General features: G+C 37.4%; 1 protein-coding gene across 2 annotated transcripts in view; it reads left to right on the top strand.

Moving 5' to 3' along the window:
* Positions 1-856: 856 nt before the first annotated feature.
* LOC108654720 (uncharacterized) overlaps positions 857-25,784 on the top strand; it is a 55,587-nt gene continuing 30,659 nt past the window's right edge. The window contains exon 1 of one of the 2 annotated variants that reach the window (XM_089256377.1): positions 857-1,408. The gene's annotated coding sequence lies outside the window, so the exon portion shown is untranslated. Of the gene's footprint in view, positions 1,409-4,332; positions 5,073-25,784 lie in introns of those variants that run through there. The other variant, XM_018106235.3, reaches the window with a different exon arrangement.

Genomic DNA, 25,784 nt, shown 5'->3' on the forward strand with positions numbered 1-25,784 from the left:
TAACCATCGTCTCTATCGCGGAAAAATAAAAATGTTTTCTTTCCAAAAATGTAGTTGTCGCAACGTAAGAGCCCGACGATTGGTATCGAAACGGTGTTACGCAACTGGCGGACGATAGCACAATTAACGGTCTAATGTATGCGCCACCACACACAGTTACTGCTGGTCCGGAATTGCGAACTTGCACCAAAAATCCACCTTGATTTTGGCCCGTATTGCCTTGCATTCCAGACCATAGACGATCCTCAACACGCGTTCGTTTAGTGATTTTTGTTTTGTATTGTTTGCCACAAACTGTTGGCAGCCAGATTAGCAAAAGTAGCAGAAACCGTGGATCCATGCCCACAAATTTTTGATAATGTACTGAACTTGTCGGATAGCATATACATATATGACTGACTGAAATTGGAATTTCGTTTCCAGTAATTACGGTCACTAATCAATTTACTACTATTTAATTTGCAAAGTGGAACATATTTTCTTGTTTTTTTAAGTCTGTGTTCTTTAATATAGATTTTTATACTCATTCACAATTCGAATAGAGAATATTGGCTTTATTTAATTTTCATTAAATGTTTTTTTGTTTTAAGTTTAGGATAATGATTTCTTAAATCCCCGGCTAAAAATATATTGAAAATATTCAGGAATTCCTTCCTGGTATTTTTAAAGATATTTATATTTGTATATATATTTTATATATATATATGTTTTTTATTTGCTATAATTTTATAGTAAACCTTGTCAGTATGTTACGCTATCAATTAATTGTTTTTTCCGTATTAAATTTAGATTTTCAGCCCATTAACAAAATGTAACGGATATTTATTTTGATACTGTTTTTAATAACTTCTAAAGTCGTCACCAAAGCCTGGAGAGTTCATCATTTTAAGCTCGCGTTTAAATATCCCGCCGGATGCATATTTATGGCACAAAAACCCGAAATCAAAAATAAAGCAACGCAATCCAGATGACGTCACGGGCGGGTTTTGCAACCCACTTGCGCACTTTGGTGGAGCGCGCTTAGCGGTACTTTCGCAGTTGCCACCACCCAAAAATATAAAAAATAACCCAGCCTATATTGAGCCGGCTCGCATTTAAGTTGGGTGCGCAGTTATTTTGGGAATTGCGCAATTTGGGTTTCAAGTGCAAAAGCTGAGCGCTGAACCCACAAAATCGACAACAACGGAAAAAAACAACAAAAACAACAAAATATGAAATAAAGGGCAAACACTTCCTGACAAATTGGCTCCGCAGGGCTGTGCCTCTTGGCTTGTACCCGGTCTTCCGGCATGGCCAATGACCAGCGCCGCACGTAGGCACCCACAGTTAACTAATTGGCAGCACTTTGCTCCAGCACTTAGTGCCATCATAATCGTCATCGATGCCCCACAATTGTCATGCTCAACAGGTAAGCTAAGCGCGGTTCGCACGCCCAATTCTCGCCTGTCCGCCTGAACTCCCAGCCGGTTTAGTCACATACATCCCATAAATTCTGCGCATCATCGTCGTCACGCCTGCGTCGCATCGCAAATGAGGCGAGCAGCGCGTGCGCCGTCCGTCTCTGACGTATGCAATCGCCACATAGTCCATAGCCTATTTGCCCATTTTGCCAGAGGATAGTTTATATAACACCAGAAAGCCGTTTGGGTGGGAATTGGGCTAGAATTGATATTGGTGGAGATTTACTAGAAATTAAAACTTACAATTATTATAAATTGATGAGACGTTTTATTTACTTTGTTAGAGCTTGACAGTTTGAGGATATATACAACTATGTTCGTATGGGATGAATTGAGGAATGCAGTAAGAGAGGGAGAGAGTGCAGAGGGAGAGGTAAAGATAGAGGCAAACAGAGGGAGAATCGAATTTTAAAATGAATTGAAGAAATTAATTTTTAAATAGTTATTTTTGTATACAAACACATACTTATATACTCATAAAAAAATACTTATAATCTTATATAATAGATAATTAACACACTTTTAGCAGATAATTAAACTCAAATGAAATAGGTAAAAATAAATTTTTAAAATAAATATATATGTATATATTCGCATGGGTCTGTCTAGTGTTAAAATGTATTTTAAATTCGATTGGCGTCTAGCACACAAATCGCATGTAAATTTGAACAAGTTGCGAGCATTGTTAACACAAATTTCCTTTGTCTCAATTGGCAACAACTTCCTTCTACAGTCATACAAATTCAAACGAATTCTATAGAAATGGTGCTTTACATTTTGTGTGATTTTTATCCAGAATCGTTTAAATTAGATATATAAATGAAATGGAAATCTTAGTTGTCTAGCATTGACAGCTATTCGATATCCTTGCTGCACCTGCAACAAAGCTTAGACCCTTTGCCACCCACGGCATCACACTCAATTCAATTCTCTTCGGGATGAGAATAAAAATTGAAAGGGAGAAAAAAAAAGAAGTTTGCTGCTCATAAGATGGTAGAGGTGCTGAGCTGTCTGGCGTAACTTGAGATGGTTAATGATCTCGACTGGGCCCATCTGTTGCTTTCGGTCTCCGGTCAGCCAGGAGATGCAGATCCCTAGCGTAATTGACTCTTCCTGCCGTTTGTCAGGAAGCTGGAAAAAAAATTGGTATAAAAATAATTTGTCAGACAGATCGGAAGCAGAGATAATATATTTTGCGGCTCGTCCGGCCGCTTTGTCCACTGATCAGTGTAATGATCATCCTTTGATCTTGAGTTACTCCCAGCTTAGTAGCGCTGTTCGAGATGCGAGAGTTTCCTGGGTTTCACATTAGCGGCGAGTGCTTCGATTCGTTGAATCAATAGAACTGCCTCAAGTAAGGCACTGCGTACAGCTTCTCTCTCTCTCTCTCTCTCTCTCTCCCTGTCTCTTGCAGCTCTGTTTGAGGTTAATAACTTGACGAGCTGCGGCGTAACCTGATATGGAGCAGCAGAGAGGTGTTTGACCCAACTCCCTGTGTCTTTTTCTGTGCAGTGCGAGCAAATCATCTCGAACTCAAAAGCCACTAATTGCTAAAGCTGCTGTTAATCGTAACTAAATTACCGATTGGAAACTTTAGTTTAGTTTAATTGGGAAAGGAAATCGTATACTTGTGGCTAATTGAAATGTTACACAATGCGAGCGCATCTTTGGCTGCTTGCTGCAGCTTAACAAGGGTTAAGCATAATAATTAATGCGAAATCTGATTGGTTATCTAACTCTCGTCCAGCTGGCCACACTACTCATACGCCAGCCGGCATAAATGTTGCCATCAGCCACGAAACGCATTTACGACTTCAAACTGGTTCGCGCTCGATGTCGACCAACTGGTGGTAAAAGGATTCAGTTGGTCGCGTGTTGTATTGTGATCGTTCCGGTTCGACTCGGTTTGGCTGGCTCCTTGGCATTTGGACCAAGCCACGTGTAGGAGATACATCGCAATTTGGCTTATATATTCACTTATGAATGGGTAACAGCTTGAGATGGCATTCGAGTAAATAAAGGGAATAATTAACTCCATCTAAAGAGTATATAGATTTATATCTCTATATAATATAAACGAATGCTCTATTTATTTACCTAAATCATACAAAATAATATTAAGTATAATTTCTCATGTAATATAAATATATATATCAGTTTTTAAAGTATAGTTTTTTGCTTAAATAAAAAAGAAAATACCTAAAAAATACTTTAAATAATGTTAATTAAAATTAAATCCGACAATTCTTAAATATATAACAATTTGAATTATATTTATAAAATCATATTTATTTTATTTTCTATATACTACAAATGTATATCAATTTTTGCTTAAAAAAGAAAAATAAAAATGATTTTTTTTTTTTTTTTTTTTAATTTTAAATGAAATCAAACTAGCTTAACTTTCTAGTTTCTAATTTCATTAAATATATACGAGTTTTAAATTCAATTGAACTTTCTATGTAATTTATATATGTATATAAAAATAAATTGCTTAAATTATTAAAAAATTTTAAATTATATAAATTACAATTTAATTTAAGAGTTAGTCTAAAAAATATTAAAAATATAGGAATCGTTATTAAAGTTACTTTGATTTAAGTGCTTGCAAGCTGAGATTCTTATGCGAGCCTTGTAAAAGTCTTGTAGAACATTTTGGCAGTTGTCAAAAACTAAAGTTTTGTGTTTCAAGTTCTCGAGTAACTAAAAAGTTGATAAACTACAAAAAAAAGTTATGGCAAATTGTGTGGCACTTATGTATTTGGCTAACTTTACATTTTTATTAGGCCAACTTGCCAGAATGGAAAGTTTGCAATACTTTAACAGCAGCTACATATAGATACCACAACAGCAACAGCAACAGCAGCAGCAACAACAACAACAACATGCCAACAAGTGGCGTTTTGGCCAAGCACTTACGTCATCTCGGCCGTGCCCCAAGCGGCTGAAAGGAACGGTTGCCATGTGTACCGCACGCATGTTGTGTTTACCACCCTAAGCCGAAGCCGAACCGAGTTGCAACTCGAACTTGTGCGCAGGAAGTCAACGGCGAACCACAAAGCGCTGCGAAGACGAAAAAGACCAAAGAAACCAAGAAACAAAAAACAGTTTCGCAACGAACGCAGCACGCAGCAGTCGCTGATGCAGCGCCATCAGGCAACAGTTTGAGGACGAGGCGCTGCGCTCACAGTGTCCCTGTCCATGTACGTGTTCGTGTCAGTGTCTGTGTGTGTGTCTGTGTGTCTGTTTCTGTGTCCTCATACTCGTTCGCCGCTCGTTTCTGTTCGCTTCGTTCGTTTCGTTGCACTCGTCGCAGTGAATTCGAATTTTTGAAAGTTTGAAATCAGTCGTTGCCGACTTGTTGTGCCATTTGCATATTATCAACATCAGCGATCGAAGCACCGCAAACCATATCTGAATAAATAATAATGTACAAGTAAAGCACATTCAATGATATCTTTATAAAGAAACGCATAAAATATTAAGTGGCTATTTAAGGTGCATAATTAACACAACATTGGAAATTAATAAACTGTCGCGCATTGCACGAGTGAAATTTTAATTGCAATTCGAAATTTGACATTCTCGCATTCGATGCTAATTGTTAACCGAGTGAGTTTCAATTTCAATTATAATTAAGTTCTTTGAAGTCGACTTTAGACCCAATTTGCTCTCTATTGAAATGTGCGGCAAAAGTTTAGATCCTAATTTGCGGTTGTCAAGCTTTTCACTCTTTTGGTAATTAACAAAAGTTTTGTCGGCTGATGTGGTTCAAGTCCATTAAATAAAGTTAGTATGCTCTGTGAATTGCTTAGTGCGAGCATTACAATTCTTATGAATGGCTCTTGAAAATCTTATGAGGTTTTATCAAATTTATATACATTTGTTTTTGGGCTTACATAAGTATTTTTAAATACCTATTCAAATTTTGTGTTAAATAATAAAATACATTTATAGTTAATAAAATGTATATATTTTATTTTTGTTATATTTATTTTAAAATATACTTATTTTATAATATGTATATATGTTTTATTTTTATTATATTTTATTAAAATTATTTAGCATTTTTTATTCCAACCAATAAATTTTGGTTTTGTTCTCTTATGATAATTAAAACACGAATTAAACAACTTTTCTTTGTATTATATATATATATATATATATATTAATTAATTTGAATATATTTTTTTAAACTCATATTTTTTATAAGGTTTTAACTATACAATGAATATTAAAAAAAAAAACAACAAAATAATAATAATAATTATTTAACTCAAAATGTCTTAAGAATTTTTTTTTAAACTAAATATTATTTTTAATGATTTTTTTTTTCAACTAAAACTGAAAAAGGAAATTATTTGTAACAAGATTTTCCTTTTTGATTTTTAAACTTTTTTATTTTTATTTTTTATTAAGAATAAATTATAATTTGGATAATATATTAAATAGTGTAAACAGTTTGTATTACTAGATATTAAAGTACTCAACCTTCTCCGAATAAAAGTTGGAAAATATTAATCATAAATTACTAGGCCTTATTGGCCACAAGCTAGAAGTGAAAGACAAACTTCCTTATATATTTGCCAAAAACTTGGAGGCGGTAGCAAAAGCTGGAAAATACGGTAAACTGCACGTAAAGATTTGCAAAGTTCGACAAGACGGAGCCGTGCTCAGATTCAGATTTGATTAGCACCGACTGTCGTCCGTGGAGGCTAAAATGGGACTGCGAATAGCCATGAAATTTTCATTTAACTTTCTCCAGACAACACGAATACAAGAGTGCGTGTGTGTGTGTGTGTGTGTGTGTGTGTGTTAAGCTAAACATTAACATTATATGCGAAGGCAGGCAACTGAAACTAAAAATACAGACAATGCAATTTTATTGCGCAATTTCGCAATGGCAGCGTCTTGGCAAACGATTTCGCTGTGGGAGCAGCAGCGGCATCAGATGTATAGCCGGCTGAAGGATAAAGCCAGGCTCTACGTAGGCAATGCTCGGCGGTAATTTGCCAATGAGACGTGTTGGTCCCGCTGCTTAATGTTGCCTTTTAGCGCAGTTTTATATTGGTTTGCTTACATTCAATTAGGCGAACGCACGAGCGCGTTCAAGTCCCGTCCAAGTATCCTCGGTGTCTTCTCTCGTATATATATGTATATATTACAAGCCAATGAAAGGATAACACGAAAATGAACAAAAGCCGCAGCATACCGTGCGTGTGTGTGTGCGTGTGTTGATGTTTGAGTTGGCCAGGGTCCTGTCACAATGTGTGTTTAATTGTATATTACGTATACGCCACATTTGACGCATTGTGGGCGTCGCTCGCCCCGCTTCTTGTACTCTGTGGCGTGTATATCTGAATTAACACATGTGACACTCCACATATCCAAAAAACACGAGTATGTGTATGCCAGTGTGTGCGTGTGTGTGTGTGTCCCAGTTGTAAATTATTGCGCGTATTACGTTTACATTTGTATTCGTTATTTGCTGCCGGCTTTTACGGCTTCCAAAATTTGTGGAAAATGCTCTGTGTATACATTTTTGCTATGGGCTGTGACTATAATTGCGCCGCTATAATTAATTGTACTGCATACATTAAAAATGAAAAATTACTTGACCGCCGGCCCGTCGAGGGTGCTAACTGCCCGATCAGCCAAATGAAACTTTGAATGCATTTAATGGCTGCAACATTTAATAGGCCAAATGGTCATTAATTAATATGCATTCAGATAAATATTTCACTTCGTCGCCGTGTATCATTACTAATGCATTTATCTCTATAGCTGAGAATGCAATTCTTAAAGTATCACAGTCTATATAAAGAAAAATATATGCTTAGCTGACAATTGCTGTACGGAAAAACCCAGAAAACTATAATTAAATGAGAAAATACTGATTACATAATCGAATTAATTCTTTTGAAATTACTTTGTTCATTGAACATCGTAGGGTCAAGCGTCAAACATTCGAGCCTAGCCCAAATACATATTTATTGAGCTCGCCTTCATAGAAATCCATTTATTGTGCTTGCGTGCAATGCTATGGACCGAGCCACTGGATAAATAAAATAAAAAAACATACTGGATGTGATTTATGCGCACTTGTTTCACGTGATTAAATTGGAATATATCAATCGAGAGTAGCAGAGTAATTAGCTCAGTTGAATGTTGTGCGCTTTACATAAATTATTTGTTGCATTTAAATTTGTTTTACTATCAATTATCTTTAAGCTCGTCACAATGTGTGTCTGCATAATGAGCTGAGGCGCGAAAAACTCGAATCGAAATTGAAATCAAATTGAGTTTTAAATGAACTCAAATTTAAGAACATTTCTATTTAACTATCAATTAAAAATTTATTGCGAATAATATCAAGATTTATGCATTTTTGAATATTTCATTTATGTTTAATGAAAGCTCGATTACGTTGAATTGTATATAAAAATATATAAACATATACATTTGTATACAAAATAAAAATTCATAATTTGAAATTTGGTTGAGCTATGACCTCGCTGTGTCAGTCCGGCCTTTCATTAAATGTTCTGGTTCAATAAACTCGCGGCATTAATTTGCAGGGGAAAAAGGGACAGCTTTCTGACCGCAGTGCGGACCCGTGTCCATTTGGATTATTTGATGTCCGTTAACCGCACAACAATTACGAGTCCTAAGTACAGCGGAGCTTCGGGCACTTTTCCGAATTTCAGTTATAAACGGGGACAGTATAAAAAAAAAAAAAAAAAAACAGTAATAAGAATTAAATGAGTGAAAGCACCTGCAATGGCAAAGGAAAAACAGATTGCCAGTGCTTTGCAAGCTTTTAACTGCGATTTTCACGCTTGCATGGCTTTTCACGCTGTTTGCTTTATATACTAGTAGAACATACTCGTATTATATATATATATATATTTACCGTTTTTATTTCGGGCTTTGGCATTGGTGCGCTTTCTGCTCGTGCGCTTTGTCTCTTTGAGTGTCTACAAAGTCAGAATCATCATAAAATATTTAACAACCTGAATGCACTCACACATTTATGAAAGTGTAAATATTTAATGATGGATGCCTTCGGCTACACCTCATCCACACAGCCAACCAGTCAAGCAGCCAGCCAGCCAGCTGGTTAGTTAGACTGCGCTTCCTAGATTTCAGAGTCAGGATATTGGTAAGGTTTGCTCACGTGTCTCATGTGTGGTCTACCTGAACTTTAATGGCCACAGCGGCGGTTTATTGTTATATGCGGCGTATGCGTAATACGCTGTGCTCTACTGCCATGCATTGTGAATGATTGTAAATTATTAATCGACTGTGTTTTGCCAATAAACTGCGCTCAGAATAGCTACGAGGTTGGCCTTATAAATATGTAGAGGAAATAGAGAAACTTTCCACTTAGAAGTGGCTCAATATTCGAAAGCACGTAAAATATATTGTCGATCTAGGCAATCGTTTTTGATAATTGAATATTGGGTATATTTCGATAATAATTAATAACAATATATAATAATTAATAACTAATAAAAAGTAAATAACCTGATAATTCAATAAATGTTTAGATAATATTTTCTATAGCCCTTTGATTCATATTTTATATTCATATACGTATTGGTTAACATCTTTTGATTTGAAATTAACTTAAAAGTGTTTACTTGACCTTCGCAACTTTTGCTCTATAGCCTAACAACAACAGCAGCTATCAAATTCAGCCTTAACCTTTTGCGGCGTAGCCTTCGAGGTTCAGCTCTTCAAGGAGTAAGTCAGCTATACCTTAATATGTATGTGTTTATACATATATAATAAAATACATATATATATATATATATATGTATCTTCAAGTATTTTTTATAATTAATTAAAATTATGCGCGAAGCATTCACAAGACTCATAATGAAGCTCACGATGAATTCAGGCACTCATAATTAAATTCACGATGAATTGAAGTTGACATGGAGTGAAGGAGTTGGCCCAAAGGATAACGTCGCGACAGTTAATCAACTCACGCAGCTGTTCAACAGAAGAAACAGAGAATGAGAGAGAGAGAGTGTGTGTGAAAGAGATAGATAGAAAAGATGCAGAACGCAAGTAATGAAAGCCATTAAAAATGGCGACGGTTTAACACGGGAAAATCGATAGAACCAGCGAAAGACGTGAAAAGTGAAAACTGATAAAATGCACCACAGCACACAATCTCACACACACACACACACGCGCACACAGAGTTACACACAAACACGCGGTCGGACCAACACACACGCGGAAACTAAGTGACCCGGTCTTGCGATGGAGTCTGGCATTTTTCATAGTTAGTTCACACACACACACACACACAGACAGGTGCAGGGAAATTTCTGCAAAAATAGGGCATGTCAGCTGGGCACAGCTATTTCTCATAAAACTAGGTAGAATCGAAACATTCACCTGGCCAAGCAGCGCGCCACACCGATGCTAATGATAATGGAATGCGTTGCCATTTAGGTTTCTGCAGGGCAAAATAATTGGCTCACCCAGCGTCAGCCATTAAGTCAACCAGCTTATCAATTACGAGTGCATATTACGCAGAGTAGCAGGAGTCTTACGTATCTAGGTGGGTCAAATGAGCAGCTGCAGCAAATAGCATTAAGAATTTCTAGAAATTTCACTGGACGTAAGAGCATAATTGGAAGTAATGGATTGAGTCGTTAGTAATACTATTTATGAATCTTGAGAAGAGTTATATAACTATGGTTCAGTTCAGAGAAGTTCATTTAATGATGACAGATTTCTGCAAAATATTACAGAATATATACATGAAATATTTATAAATATTTATAATTAATGCCATGAGTATAAATTAGTAGAAGCATTAATTGGACAGGCTAAAGGATACGTTAATAAATTGTCACTGGCATGACCCTGGTACAACGTTGTGAATGCGCATATATGTATATATTTTTCTTATATAACATTGTGTCAGCTGGAAGCAAATCGCAGTGGCCCAAGGCGCACCCAATGCTATTCGTCTGACCCTCGGCGAGTGTCAGCCAGTTGACAGGGGGAGAGAGAGAGAGAGAGAGACAGAAAGAGAGAGAAAGAGCAAGGCTAAAGTGCATTAAAAATTCATTAGACAAATGCATATATAAATATAGTATGCATATATCAAAATACCGCTCCTTGCGCATAAATGTGATAAGGGACCCAGTGCGCCAGCAGAATGAAAGAGAAGATAGAGCGAGAGAGCGATAGTAGAAGGGAAAGTAGAGTTGAAAAATGTGAAAGAAAACAAAACAAAACATTTGATTTACGCAGCTTGATGCAAGGCGTTGTTTTGTCTGGCGCTGACAAGACGTCCCATGGTGTGGACAAGGCGCCTCTAATTGGCACCAATTTCGCAGAGCTCCATGGCAGAGGAATGCCCCTTCTGCTCCACGCTGTGCCCGTGATGATCATCATCATCATCATCATCAGCATTCATCGCAGTGGACACTGTGTGCTGGTCTGGTCTGGTCTGGCATTTTAATGCCGCGCACGTAGCCCTGGCAAACTAATGGAATTAAACAAATTATTTTATGGTCTGTAACAGAAGGAAATGTAAATTTGAGCGCGTGAAACAGCAGGTCAGAGCCATGGTGAGACGCCACGCAGCTACGCAGCCACAACCACAGCTGATACTCCTCGCAAAGGCAAGAGCCAAAGAGGTTGAAAGCTGTTGCCAGCTGTTGCCGAGTTAAGCTTCAATTTCAATCCAATTGTCTCTGCTCACTTGCAGGCACTTCATTACTTCAACTAATTTCTCTGGCCACTGTGTGTCGTACGTGATGTCGTTGTCGTTCATACTCGGTTTCCTTCAGCGATGCTCCCAGTGGATTGGAATGAGCCGAGCAAAATTAAACAACACGGACATGCACAAAGCCAATATTCTCATTTCACTTTCGTGAGTGAGCAAAAAAACGAGTCTTTGACTTCTCGCAAATTCTACACTTTACTCCAGTGCTCTTCAGCTTGGCTGCAAATGCATGTTAAGAATTCTGGAAGCTTATCCGAATTGAAAATCTTAGGTTAGCCGCAGTCAATATGCAGGGTATCACATGCATTCTCCTTCATGGCTTCAGCATCTGATTTGTTTGATTTGAGTGCGCGTGTGTGAGTGCGCGTGTGAGTGTGTGTGTGTGTTGCCAGGCGAATGTCCTGGCCATCATCAAGTTCATTTGGACGCGTTGTTCTTGAACTTAATGCCACAAGTGTGGCAAATAATACACTTTCTCCCCTTTTATGTATCTCTCTTTTATTATTTGTATTATTATTATTCCTTTCGTTTTTTTTTTTCTGCGCTCACTTTCAAGGTTCACTGACATTTGTCGAGCGCTCAATTTGATTAAGTGCGGGGCGCTCTGTGGGAGGCACTCAAGGCGAGCGTGCGGCGTGCGGTGTGTGGCGTGTGGCAGTGTGTAGGCGGTGGTAAGAGGCTAAGAAGGCGTGGCAAGAATTGCGTCTAAATGCAATTATCTGCTAGCTTACTGGCGACGCTCCCGACGCGTGCTCAATGCCAAGCAAAATTGCATTTTATCAGCGCGTCGCATTGTCATTGCTACTCCTGCTGCTGTTGCTACTCCTGCTGCTGCTGTTGTTGTTGTTGTTCTTGTTGTTTATTTGCGTTGAGGTTGCATGCCCCATGATAATGACCAGCATTTGAATGGCCAACTGTGATTTGCTTTTCGCGCGTGTGCCTGCCGCCGGTCCTACGTCCCCTGCTCGTGTCTTCAGCTCGAATCTTTAAGCTTGCCGTCTCAGCCCAAGCTTTTCCATTGCATACATTGCAGCGAAGGTGAAATGTTCGCTCAAGTAGCTGCTTCTTCTTTATTTAATTTTTTTTATTTATTTATTTTCCTTTTTTGTTGCTTAACTTAACTGGTACTAAAACAGAATATGCTACTGTCACACTTAAGCCAAATGCCTTTGTCCCTGTGCGCAGAGATAACAACGGCCAACAACGACCACGACAACAACCAACAACCAACAACAACAACAACAACAACCACAACAAATGCGCCGAGGCACAGCGCAAGGGACAAGCAAAGCCCCGAAGGTTTATATGTGCTGCTCTATGAGAGTAGGTTTTGTCCCAGCACCGCATGGGTTGGGTTCGTGTGAATTGCTCTACAGCTGAGTCTGCTCAAGCCACATTACACAGGCACACCTATGTAGTTGCTGCTGCTAAATGTAATTTTTTTCTCATTGTTTTATATATTATTTTTGTTGTTCTCCCTTTACTCTGCGTGAAGGCATTTGTTGGACGTGTGCAAGTGATGTGGCAGGTGTTTAAGCGACTCAGCAGATTGCAGCTGTTGATGGCTTTAAATGAAATTATATTTTTAACTAGAAAATTGCTATTTGAATCGCCCCACAAATAGAAATTGCTAGTAAAGCTTATTCGCATATAGAGTTGGGATACCCACAAAACGAGTTCGAGTTCCTTTCTCTGGCGCATTTTAGAGCTCGCTAAATTCTACTCAATTTTCAAACAAATTCTTTTCAGCTAGTAGCTGTGAGTTTTCACTCTTAAAGTGCATTCAGGAAATATATCCAGAACATAATTAAATTCGCATAGTAAAACTTATGAGCGCAGGTCAAGCGCAACTCCTGTGAGCATATGTGTGTGTGTGCGTGTGTGTGCGTTACTTTCTATACATGCCATAACAGAGCATATAAATATTCCCTAGCCGGGCATGCACTACCAACAATTTCACTTGTGTGACATTTTTTGTTCTATATGCTGAAATTTTTGCTAAACATATTTGTTAAAAATAATTAAATGTAGCTATAAAATTCCAAGCCAAGCAGTTCCAACGCAGCTGCGGGCACTTGAAAAGCACAAATATTTCACAAGAGCAACTACGTACGAGCACTGAAACACTAGTAAATACACACTCAAGCACGCACACACATACGCACAGTAGAGAGCAATCAGAACATGAACTTAATATATTATTTATTTATTTTTTAAATTTTATTTTTATATACAAATATATTCTATATGTATTTTATTGCCACGCATAATTGGCCAACGAAAATGCTGGAATGCGAGGCGGCAGTGCTCGGGTGGGTGTGGCAATTGTGTTTGGCCAGTGACATACAAATTAAGTCAACGAGCTGCCAGCTAGCTCTCTGCCGTATGATTTGTATGCGAAAACCGTGCCCAAAATTATGCAACGTAAAATTATAAAGCGCCAAGGCAAGGACGAGCCGGCTGCGTTTGGCTGGAGCACTCGGTGGCTCCTTGTAGCCAGCCATGGCTGCCTCGTTAGGCTCCAATGTTGTCTCATTTCAGCTGCTGCCGTTGCATGTTGTTATTTTTCCATGCCTCGGCTTCTGTACATCTGTTGTAGCTGGTGAAGCATGCTGCTGTTGTTTCCGCTCCTGTGTGGCTGCTGTGCGCGTCGACTGTATGCCGAATGTAAGTAAATAAAGTTGCCATACAAAGTGGGCGAACTGTGGCCTTAACTCGGTCAGCGCTGCAGCTTGACGTTGCCTCGCAAGCAACACGAAAAGTCTGCCAACAAAATGTTTGCACGACTTCGGGCATTATTCTTATAATCGTGCTCTAAGTGAGGGCATTGTGATTAAGTGACTAAATATGCTACATTTATGTAGAGCTGGCTGATGGAACCGAAAATCTTTGAGCATGCCTCATAGTCAATTATAAAATGTTATTTGCTTATATATATACAATATATATAGATTTATGTCATTTCATATGAGGATCTCCAAGTACAATAAATTTTCTATATTTTGGTTTTTAGTTTTTTTGTTTTATTTATTTCTTTTTTTTATATAATTTTATGTTGTGTTTGGCTTATTATTTAAAAAAATAAGTTAAATGTTTTATTTTATTTTTTTATTTATTTTTATTTTTTAACTTAAAAAAGCCCTATATAGTCCTGATACCTTATTTTCATAAAAATTCTTTACAGTCACTAAAAAATAAATATATATATTAATATTTTTTATTTTTATAGCAACTTTTCAAAAACATATAATTAATAATTTCCGAAAGCGTATTCAAATGCTAACGATTCTTGAATAGTTTTCTCATATTTCTCAATGCTTGTTTCCATTAATTTGTGTGTTGTTAAGTTTATTTTTGTGCACTGCCCCAAGTTTGGTACAACTTTTTGACTTTTTGTGCAGTTCTTTATATTCGCCAGAAATGAACAAGTTTTCTTCCAGTCAGCTGCAGTGTTAAGCACTCAATGTGAATTATATAAGAATAATATAAACAGAAACATAAAAAACTGGAAATTAAAAACAAATTTTTGTGGTATTTTCATTTCATTCATTTCGTGCCCAGAAGCAGTTGGACACGTGGCGGCTGAATGTTATTTCGTGTGGGTGCTGCATGACAGCATTGTTTTGAAGGGTTCCAAAAGGACAAAAGGAACAGCGCTTTGACCTTTGCTAACTAACTAAAACAAAGCGAGGCTGTTCAGCCAGCTAGCACAATGTGGGTGACTTCTAATGGGTTTTCTATGCCTTCCAACTTCACTAACTGGATTTATTTTATTTTATTTTTTATGATCCCATGTAATAGGGGTTATACATTCGCGCAACAATTACAATAGGGTTTTTAAGAGGTAGTAAAATTTTTTTTATTTATTTTTAATTTATTTGTTGTTCATTTTAGAGTCTTTTGAAGTTCATTTGTTGACTTTTTATATGTACTTTATCGATTTGGCTTGCAATATTATATCATTTCACTTTCTTTGAACATTTTTTAAACGCGTTGCATTACACATTTGATAGAACTGCAATGTAAATACTTTTCATGGTATTATATGGAGAGGGTGTATGCATTTGAAATCTCCTTATGTAGGGCTTCCAATCAAAAATTCAATAGCTTCAGAAGTAAGATTCAAATTGTATTTGTGACTTGTTAGCTTAGCATGAAAAGTTTGCCCCAAAGCCAATGTTGCTTACTGGAAAATATTCGTTTAGCCGAGTCGAGCCGCGCCGAGGCGTCTGCAGCGGGCACTTGATATGCAAATTGTCGACTGTCATGAAAATATGCACATTAATTTTCTGGGTTTTTTATTTGTGAAAAACTTTCTGCTTTTCTTTGTTGTTTCGTCTTTTAGCTATATATTTTTATTTTTTCTTGCGCTCTGCGTGTTCTGCTCGTCTCACGTGTAAAACGTTACACAAAACGTGAGACATAGGAAAAATTGAAAATGAAAATGTGGCAGCGCGTGAGGCGGAGCACGCACGTGAGCTGGGCCGAAGCGCGACAGTTGCATGTGGGCGGCGGCTGCGTGTGTGTGTGTGTGAGTGTGGGTGGGTGGGTGGATGGGTGCGTGTCCGTGTGTGAGGTGGGGCCGTGGCATTTGCCGCTTGTTAGAGAGACTGCATAATCATATGTAAACGCTCGTATGGGAAAATAAACAATGTAAGGCTGCCAACTGTCAGGCACAGCGAGCTCCATGTTGGCTTACATTGCTGTTGTTGTTGTTGTTTGTTGTGACGTGTTTGCCATGCATTTATGGCCGCACCTGGGCGTCCTGTTAATCAGCTCCGGCCGCAGCATTGCCGCCAAGTAGTCGTGTCAACAGTGCGTATGTGCGCGCTATTAAAAATAAATAAATGTAAAGCATTATGAATAATGACAGCCTCCATTTATAAACAGCTGCCAGTTAGACAAACACCACTCTTAACGCTCATATTAATGGCTGCTCGAGACGCACACAATTCCACATAACAAATGCGTTAGACAGCAGCATTTTTAAAGCTTCGTGCCAGCCATTCACCAAAGCCAAGCCAGGTCCCATCCTCATCTGTCTAGACAGCACCAGCTGCGAGGGAAGCGCAGCTGAGGTAATCGAAGCAAGGTCTTCACAAATTGACGGAAATATGCAACAAGCAGCAGCAACCCGTACTACACGTAGCTCAATTGCGACTGAACTGTATCAAAATACTTGCTCTTTATGGCATTAACAATTCACACGTGTTGCTGCTGAATATTGATGAAGCTAAAAATAAACATATAATAGCATCTGAGGCACAAATTAAATAAATACAGCAATTGACAGAAAACAGCCAAAAATAAGCCTAATGGAGCCAACGAGGGGCGAGCTTTATTGAGTTTGAAATTATTGTACAAATTTACAAAAAATATGAGTATAACGTGAGCGTGTTTTTAATGCTTTTTATGCAACAGATTCGTAATTTACTTTTACTTTGCCTAACGTAATTCAGCTCAATATCATCACAAGAGTATGTTATGTGTATATTAATGTGCGTGTATTTATTGTTAATTTTAATTTTGCCACTTTACATAAATATTTTTACATATTTCTATAATGTAGTCTTATACAATTTTTCATATATTTATTACCTACACATAATGATCATTCACATTATTTGTTTTGTTATTCTAATCTTGATGATCCTCAGCTTGAGGCTAGTTCTTAATATGACTACTGCATACTATTACTGCATACTATTTACTTAATGATGCTTAACACTATGATCATTAATTGTGATCATTATTTTAACACAAATTTGATGTAAATAACTTTTATACATAAATTATTACATTTCTATTTAGCATATTTAATATTATTTTATTACCTAACACACACAGTAATTGACAGTAACTGACAGACCATCCAGACATCGGGTAGAGTGAAGACTGAAAAAGCGCTCCAGCTGACTCCTTTATATATAGGGTGGAGAGTGGCCCTTAATACCAGACTTCGCTCTTGAGCCTTTAGCTGTGTTAGTTTTCTATGCCTGATTGAGTGATAACAGGAGCAGAAAGAGTTAGAGAGTGAGGGAGAAAGAGAGAGGGACGGAGAGAGAGAGGGACGGAGAGAGAGAGTGACAGAGAGAGAGTGACAGAGAAACAGGGACAGACAGAGAGAGTGAGAATGAGAGAGACAGAGAGAGAAAGAGACAGAGAGCTAGAGAGGGAGAGGGAGAGAGAGAGAGAGAGTGAGAGTGAGAGTGAGAGTGAGAGTGAGAGTGAGAGTGAGAGTGAGAGTGAGAGTGAGAGTGAGAGTGAGAGTGAGAGTGAGAGTGAGAGTGAGAGTGAGAGTGAGAGTGAGAGTGAGAGTGAGAGTGAGAGTGAGAGTGAGAGTGAGAGTGAGAGTGAGAGTGAGAGTGAGAGTGAGAGTGAGAATGAGAATGAGAATGAGAGTGAGAATGGGAATGAAAATGAGAGAGAGAGAGAGAGAGAGAGAGAGGGTAAAAGAAAGAGAGAAACTTATAGAAAGAGAGAGAGGCCTTCTGTTGTCTAACTGGCATTCTTTCACTGTTCAGCACTTTCCACTTACCTAATATCCACATACTTTCGCACCTTTTCTAAATCGTCAGTTTATATATTTTTTTTTGTATGTTGGCTTCCTTTATCATTTTGTGCTGCATATTTGGCGTATTATAGCTGTCCTCCATCCAGCTTACATCATGGCCCATGTCAGCTTTATGTCTGCCCATGAGGCAATACCAGCAGCATGCTCGCCTTTTAGTGGCACGTGTTGCTGCTAACTACGTTTATGCACCCTTTTATGCCACTCTTTCGCTCATTCGCCCGCTCGCTGTCTCGCTTCCCGCTGAGCAGCTGGCCGCCCCGAGATAAATGCTCGTAATGACATGCCATTTTCCACTAAATTAACAAAAAAGTTTTCTGATATGCGCATTTCGCTGTCAAGTGGCTGGTAAACATTTTTCCTATCATTTCTCGCGCTGCTGTTGGCAGTTTCTCTTTCCTTATTTATTTATTTTGCTGAAATTATAAAAAATGGCGTAAAAGCTGCCAGCAAGCCGGAGTCTGAGAGAGCACTTCGTAAAATGTTCTGCGGCTGGACAGAAACAGGAAAGTGCAACGTGGCGTATGAGTGACATATAAAACTTTAATGCACACTCTTATGCGAAACATTTCTGTGGGCTTGCTTCGGTTAGCTCTTCGCACACGACGCCAATCTGTGTGCGTGAAGTGAAAGGTTGCGGGCGACATGTCAATGGGTATTTGGCACTCTGCTCTGCTCATAAATTACGCAACCGACACGCCCTCGCGTCCAAGGGGGGTGGGGGATGCTGTAAACATAGCCATAAACTGTTATATCCCCATGGCCCTGGCATCATGGCATTTGCTCATTCGCTTTGTGCATTCTGTAACGGCAACTTGGCTTCAAGCTTATCGGCTTAAGTCAGCGACAGCCTGGCTAATTATGTTCATTTGCGATGCGACAATGTGACCGGAAATGCGACTTCACCCCTTCACTTGACGGGGAGCGACTATTTAAATCGCATTTGATGCAATTGCGACATTTCGCCCGACAATTGTGCGTTTGAGCAGCTCGTGCATTTTGTGACTTTCGAGTTGAGTTGCTTCGAGTGCAATTTGTAAGAAGTATGCCAAGCCGGAAATCCGTGCGCACTTTCAAGTGCATTTCCGCAGCAACAACTAAGCCATAATAGCAATAAGAGCTGACGAGGCGTGTCTCTGAGTGTGCACGTGTGTGTGTGTGTGTACATATATGTGTGTGTGTGTGTATATATACGTTCAGTTGTGTATTCTTCGTGCCTGCGGCGCCATTTGGCTGCAGATGTCGCACGACACGCGCTGCAGGCACGAAAAATAAAATTGTCATCTTTACGTAGCTGTCCAAAAAGTGCCAAGCGGCAGCAAGTGTTGCTGCTGCTGCTGCTCGAGTGCTGCTGGAATCAATGAATTGCCAAAGTGCCGGCGCGTGTGCAGTGTCGACGCTTCAAGAGCCGCTCGAATGTATGCTAAGTATTTGCACATGACATGTGCATTCCTGCCGGCTCTTTCGTAATAATGCCCTGAAATAGCGCACATGCCAAACAATTGTCAGAGCTCCATAATTAACTGAAATATTGCACGAGGAATGTAATCAGAGTGCTCAAGTCTTGGTCATTCATTAAAGCTATTTATTTTAATCAGCTTAGTTGAGTTTGCCTGACATGGAATTCGCAATCTGAATGCATGCTATAAGCAAGGCTCATTTGATGTATCTTTATATTTTAAGACATTAAATGCATTTTTATTTATTTATCTATTTTTTTTATGAAATTACAAATCAGTAAATTCGTTGACAATGCTTCAGGCATTAGCTTGAAGGACTTTCTGTTATTTCCGGCAATTGCATCTGCCAGTTGGCATCCAATCGATTTTTCGGAATTTTCTTCAATCCTAGTTGCACTTCGTTCCAATTTCCGTTTGGACGTTGCTTTCACATCTATAAAAGTTTACTCAAACTGCGACGAATTCACGTTGCGTATTAATCAACGAGCAAAATTTCAGTATTTTATGGCTTACTGAAAACTTGTGGACGACTAAGGATTGACAATAGCTTCCCCTGCTCCTGCTCCTCTGATATAGACGAATGTATCCATTGTGAATCATCAATTAAAATTGTGACAGAATGTTTTTAATTATGTAAAAGCATAAACTCAAGCTCTCGGTTACATAAGCTGCTGCTGACCTAAGGCCAAGTTGTCCGAGCATATGCTTCCCCGCCTTCTAAAGGGCGCACGAGCTGACATCTAACATTTGTGCAGAGTTCGCTGCAGCTGAGCTCGGCGTCGCTCATTAATAACAATGAAGCGCATTAAATGTGTTGGAAAATATTTACACACTTGATGTAGCCCTGAGTGAAAGAGAGAGAGAGAGGGAGACAGAGAGTAAAAGAGAGGGAGAGAGTGAGTGTATGTCGTAATTTTGTAAAGTCAAGCTAATCAATTTTGCGCATGATTGATGCTCAATTGTGCTGCATTCTTTGTTTGAATCAAGCTGAGGCATTTGTCATTCACATTGAGCTGTTGACCGAGCGGCGGCTGTCGCAGCGTTGTTTCAGTTCAGTGCGTGTCCAAAGGCAAAGTTGAAAGCTGAAAGCTCTAATCGCATCATTGATGCGGTTTCAGCCCTTTTTCGAAGGGATTTTCCCAGCCATTGTTGGCTAGACACTGTCAGCAGCGGCTGTTGCTGCTGCTGTCGAAATGAAAATTGTTTGAGTATAGAGTAAAAGGAAAAAGAAAAATATATTTAATTTGAAAATGCCATCAGCTCGCCTTTTGTCAATCGACTTTGAGCAGTTAAGGCAATCAAAGATGAATAACCACCTGCAGACACCTGCTGTCAACTTGATATTTAATAAAGTCTTCGTGTTGATTTCAAATGTCAACAGAAAATCAATCCAATCGACACTTTGCGGTTGCATAGCCATTGGCATTTATAATGATAAATTCATGAAAATCTACTGCTATGCTTAAATTTCAATAAAACTCTCTTGTTTTCTTTCAATTTGTGCATTGTCTTTTTTTGTTGTTGTTGTTTATCATTTGGTTTATTTTCTACTGATGCTGAATAATGGAAAAATAAATTCAATCGCCCGAGGCGTTGACAAAACACTTTTTATTCAAATGCAAGCATTAGAGCAAACCAGAAAGCTCGTGCGCTATTTTGTTTCTCAGTTTGTTTGTGTGCGTGCAACTGTGCGTATACGTAATGTGCATGGACGCGCGTTTAATCAATCAATTGCGAAAATCCTGCCATGCTGAACAATCTAACTTTGCTTGTTGTGCACGCGGGTATTGTCCACCGCAATATACCCTCTGCATGGATGCGTCGATAAAGAAGATTATCTGATTTTATTTAAGAACAATTTACAATATTTATTGCTTAAATAATTTTTAATTGGAGTTTTAAGGTTATTTGCTGACGAAAAATGTATAAATAAATATTTATAGGACAAAATTAGCATGTAAATACCCTGTAAAATTACATAGATAATTTTGACAAAGCTAGAGGTGGTTAAAAAATATGTAAAGAATGAGCTTAAATTAATAAATTAAATATACATATACTTCTTTTTTTTTTTAATAAATTAGATATACAAAAAATAATTTTTTATGTATTATTTTATTTTTTATATATTGATATTTTTTAGTTTTAATTAATATAATTTATTTAATTTTAATATTTTAATATAATATATTTAATATAATTTTATATGCCGGCCTCACTGTACAGGCCTCACTCTACAGGGTATTCATAGATTGGGATAGCAGCGACTATTGGCTTATCATGCTCCCATTTGACTGCCATAAAAACCAGAAACAACTTCATATATTGTGCACGCGTCGCGTTGCCTGCTCTCGAATTTGTTTGCACGTTTAATTGACGTGTTTTATTTTTAGCAACAAATTAAACAATGCAAATGCCGTTGTAGTAAACACACAAAATACAAAACACCAACAACATTCAAAATGCAACAACAACAACAACAACAGCACTGAATGTCAGAAGAAAATTTAGGCAATATGCGAACAAAAATTTGCCATCGATGAGCATGTTAACATGCTGGGTAAACAGTTTTATAGGCGCCGCCTGTTTTTCTTTTGGGCTTTTTATGAATATTTATCGCGCAAATTGATTAAATGAATAGCAACAATATGGCAGCCGCACTCGCAATCACATGTCAGCTTACATAAAACTGTAATTAGTTTGTGCGAAATTCTACGCAAACGCGAACGCGTGGCTCTAAGTGGGATTTGGGGCGGGCGGCATAGAAACCGTTGTTGATTGCACCAATAGCCAAATAGCCGATTTCACCTTGATCAATACGAAGGTGCGAAGCTGTGAAGCGCGATGCGAAAAACAGCCTTTTGCCAGAACTGTACCCAAAAAAAAAAAAATGTATATTGAGCTAAGGCTTTAAGATGTTGATGATCCATTAGAGCATTTGAGCTTGTGTTATATAAGACTAATTAGGCTACTTGCAAATTGAATGTATTCGAAATGTCATCAGGGGATAAGCACGAACTCACAATGAATCATCATCTTGTTTATCTTTTAAAAATCTTGAAAAAAAAAAACGATAAAATAAGAAAAAATAGGAAAAATAACAACAAATATAATAAACAAATAATACGCTAAGATTGTAAAAAATAATAATAATAATAAAAATAAAAATAAAGAAGTTGTACAGAAAAAAATTTTAAAAATAAAGAGAAATAATAAAAATTAAAAAAAAAAATTAATAAATACAAAAAAAAAAAAATATTTTTTCCAATTTTTGTTTTTTAATTTACCAGCTCAATCAATTACCTTTTCAAGTTTTTCTTATATATAAGAAAACATTGTAGGATATATATGATTAGATAAAGCCGCTCGCTCAGTGACCCACAAGTTGCTGTGCGATGCCAGATGTGTTGGCTGTTGTTTTGCCAACTCAATAAATGGCGCCATGAACTCTGTTTTGACCAGCCATCAGCTTGTCAATTCACTGACAATTGAGGAAAAACATAAACGGCGCTTGTGCGCCCTTCAACCCGAGTGGAGAATCTAAAAGCCAATGCACGGCATGCGGACTGGTGGGGGTCAGGTGGACTGCGGTGCTATGGTGGTGGGCTACGGCATTTAAAAGTGCAATTCTTGGCGCGAGCCGAGAATAGCAGACCGTGAGCCGTGAGCCGTGAGCCGCAATCCGCAAACCGCAAGAACGAACATCGAAAACGGTTGCAAGTCAAACACACACTGAATTTATCGCATTATTAAGTATTAATTATATTTACATATTATTTATTTACACGAGTTTAATGAACTGCACCAATGCAAACAAATGCACTCCCTCCGCCCTCGCCACCGCCGCCTCAGCCACATACCAGAAGGCAAATAGTCAAAAAGCGTATCGCCTGTTTTGCACCACTCACACAGCACCGGCTCGTGCTGCCAGTTCTTACGGTTGCTCGCCTGGTAGTCGCATGCAAATATAATAAAACTGGGCACACCGCAAATGCAATTTTCCCGTAAAACTTAATGAAAATGAAATTCAATATTAAATAAGTGAATTGCCCTTTTCCACACTGACCGGAAAATGGCTGGAACGTGTGCTCCGTCCGTGCTTGGACTTTTATGAAAAAAAAAAAACATTGAAAGCTCTGCGGTTGCTGACAAACTTTGAATCAATTATTTCCAAACTAATAATTGCATTAAAGAATTACATCAGTTAACAGAAAATATGTAAAAGGGCATTTTAAAATATTAACATAAATTATTTAAGAAACCCGCGATAAATACGAATAAAAAGTAAGAATAAATAAATAAATATGTAAATAAAATACGAATAATAATGTAAATAAAAAAAAAATAATGTAATCAAAGGTTTTATTAAAATGTAAATAAAAATACAAGTGCAAATTATCGGTTAAACAGAAAATAAATAAATAAATAGTACTTTTAACATGAATATTTACATATATATATATACAATATTTCACATAATATACACATACGTGTAAAATAGACAAAATTGCAATAAATATGAAATAAATAAGATTAAATTTATAAATAAATATCAATTATATATCGTTATTATTATCTTTGAATATTTTGATAAAAATAAAAAATAAATACTGTATATAAAATATGAAAAATTATAATATATATTTAGATTTATAAACTATATTATTATTATATTATATTATTATTATATTATATTATTATATTATTATTATATTATTTATTTAAAGTACTTTCTTACCATATTCAAACTCTTATAAACGTCACTATATTTGTCAGATTGACTTGATATCTGAAAAATAAACGAACGCGGTTTACCGAGCTCTGCACTCAAGAGACTATTTTAACATTGTTAATTGAAAGGAAAAGCTTTTTTAATAATGTTAATTGGACGGAAAGGCTTTTAAGGTCCACTTTGACACTAACTGTAGCTAATAAATCCAATTTGCATGGATAATAATATCTGACCTGTTTTCCTTTTTCCACGTACATGTGTATGTCTATGTGTGTGTGTGTGGCGTTTGATTGATGGCTGCTGTGGACAGCGTGTGCATGAAAAAGTGCATAATTCGATTTGTAATCGATAATGTTGCATGCGCGACACAAGCTGCCAAACGATTTGTAGCAACAACTATACAAATTTTGAACAACAACAACAACAATGAATAAATGCACTAAGGGCTGGCAAGTGGCTGCTTGGCTTGGGTCAAAGGCTCAATAGGTTTTGTGCCACTGACCCAGTTAAGCCCAGCTAAAGCTGTGTGCTAGAGGTTAAAGCACGCCAGGACATTAACCTACTTGCCATACACACACACACACACACAATCTCACGCTCTTTTTCTCATTATTTGCACATCCACTCAGGCAGTTTGGTTTGCTCGTTGGTTGGTAATTTAATCCTTTCGTTGCGCAGCATCTTTGGTAGCTGATCGTTTGGGTCGTAAAGATTAATGGCCAAAAAAATAAAGTGTGGGTATTAAATTCGCTTTAGCCACGTGTCAACCGGACAGCATCATAAAACACCAAGCATCGCCATATCACCCATACACATAACATTATCATCAGCTCAGCAATGCTCTTTATTTTTTTTTTTCATTTTTAATATTTTAATTTTTTTTGGTCGATCGAACGAACGCTTTGTTGGCACGTGTACAAAAGTGCTTGACATGCCCGCCTCTCTGCCGCACCCCCTTAATCTATTATTTATCTCGCTCGCTCGCGCTCATTTTCCAGCTATCATTCAGCACTCTTTCTGTCACGCTTCTTGGTTTTGTTTGTCCAGCTGATGACGCTCCAGCCGCTGTCTTAGCTATTAAGCCCATTAACCATTAACACCTTCGTTACGCACACACCCGCACATAAAAGAGACTTGAATCTGGCTGATTGCGGTTTATATTTTATGAATGCTTGGCTTTTTCACACATATTTTTTTTTTATTATTTTGCTTTTCATATATGGCACACAAATATTGTTGACATATAAAAAGTTTGTTTATTTTCTGAAGATTTCTTCTATAAATAAACAGAGAAAGTTTGCCAGGACTTGATATGATTTTGAGTTGCCTAATCGTGCATCACTCGTATTATTTTATATTCTCTAGACTTCTGAGAATATTCCCATTGATAAATTCCCACTGATAATTTGTATTATCATTGATTTCTGCTTAATATAACCGAATGATATGCTACTTTGAAATTCAGTTGAGTTATGTGAATTAACTGTGCTAACATTTAAATTATATGCTCATAAGGTTTTTTGTAAATATATTTAAGTTTATAAAAATATTTTTATTTAAGTCAACGTGTAAATATATTAAGATAAATATTAATATTAAAATTATTATTAATTATATTATACATTAAATTTTATTACCTTTTTTTTTTTTTTAAACTGACATTTGTGTTAGGATATTTGCTTTTCGTTATTCGTATTTAATTAAAAAAAAAAAAAATAATAATAATATTTTATTAATCAAAAAAATGTCTATGCACACACGCCTATATAGCTTATTTGTATAGGTAAAGTCATAAATTAAATAG

Source organism: Drosophila navojoa, chromosome 2, assembly GCF_054131105.1.
Source record: "Drosophila navojoa isolate 15081-1374.11 chromosome 2, UAZ_NAV_1.0, whole genome shotgun sequence".
Taxonomy (NCBI): Eukaryota; Metazoa; Arthropoda; class Insecta; order Diptera; family Drosophilidae; genus Drosophila; species Drosophila navojoa.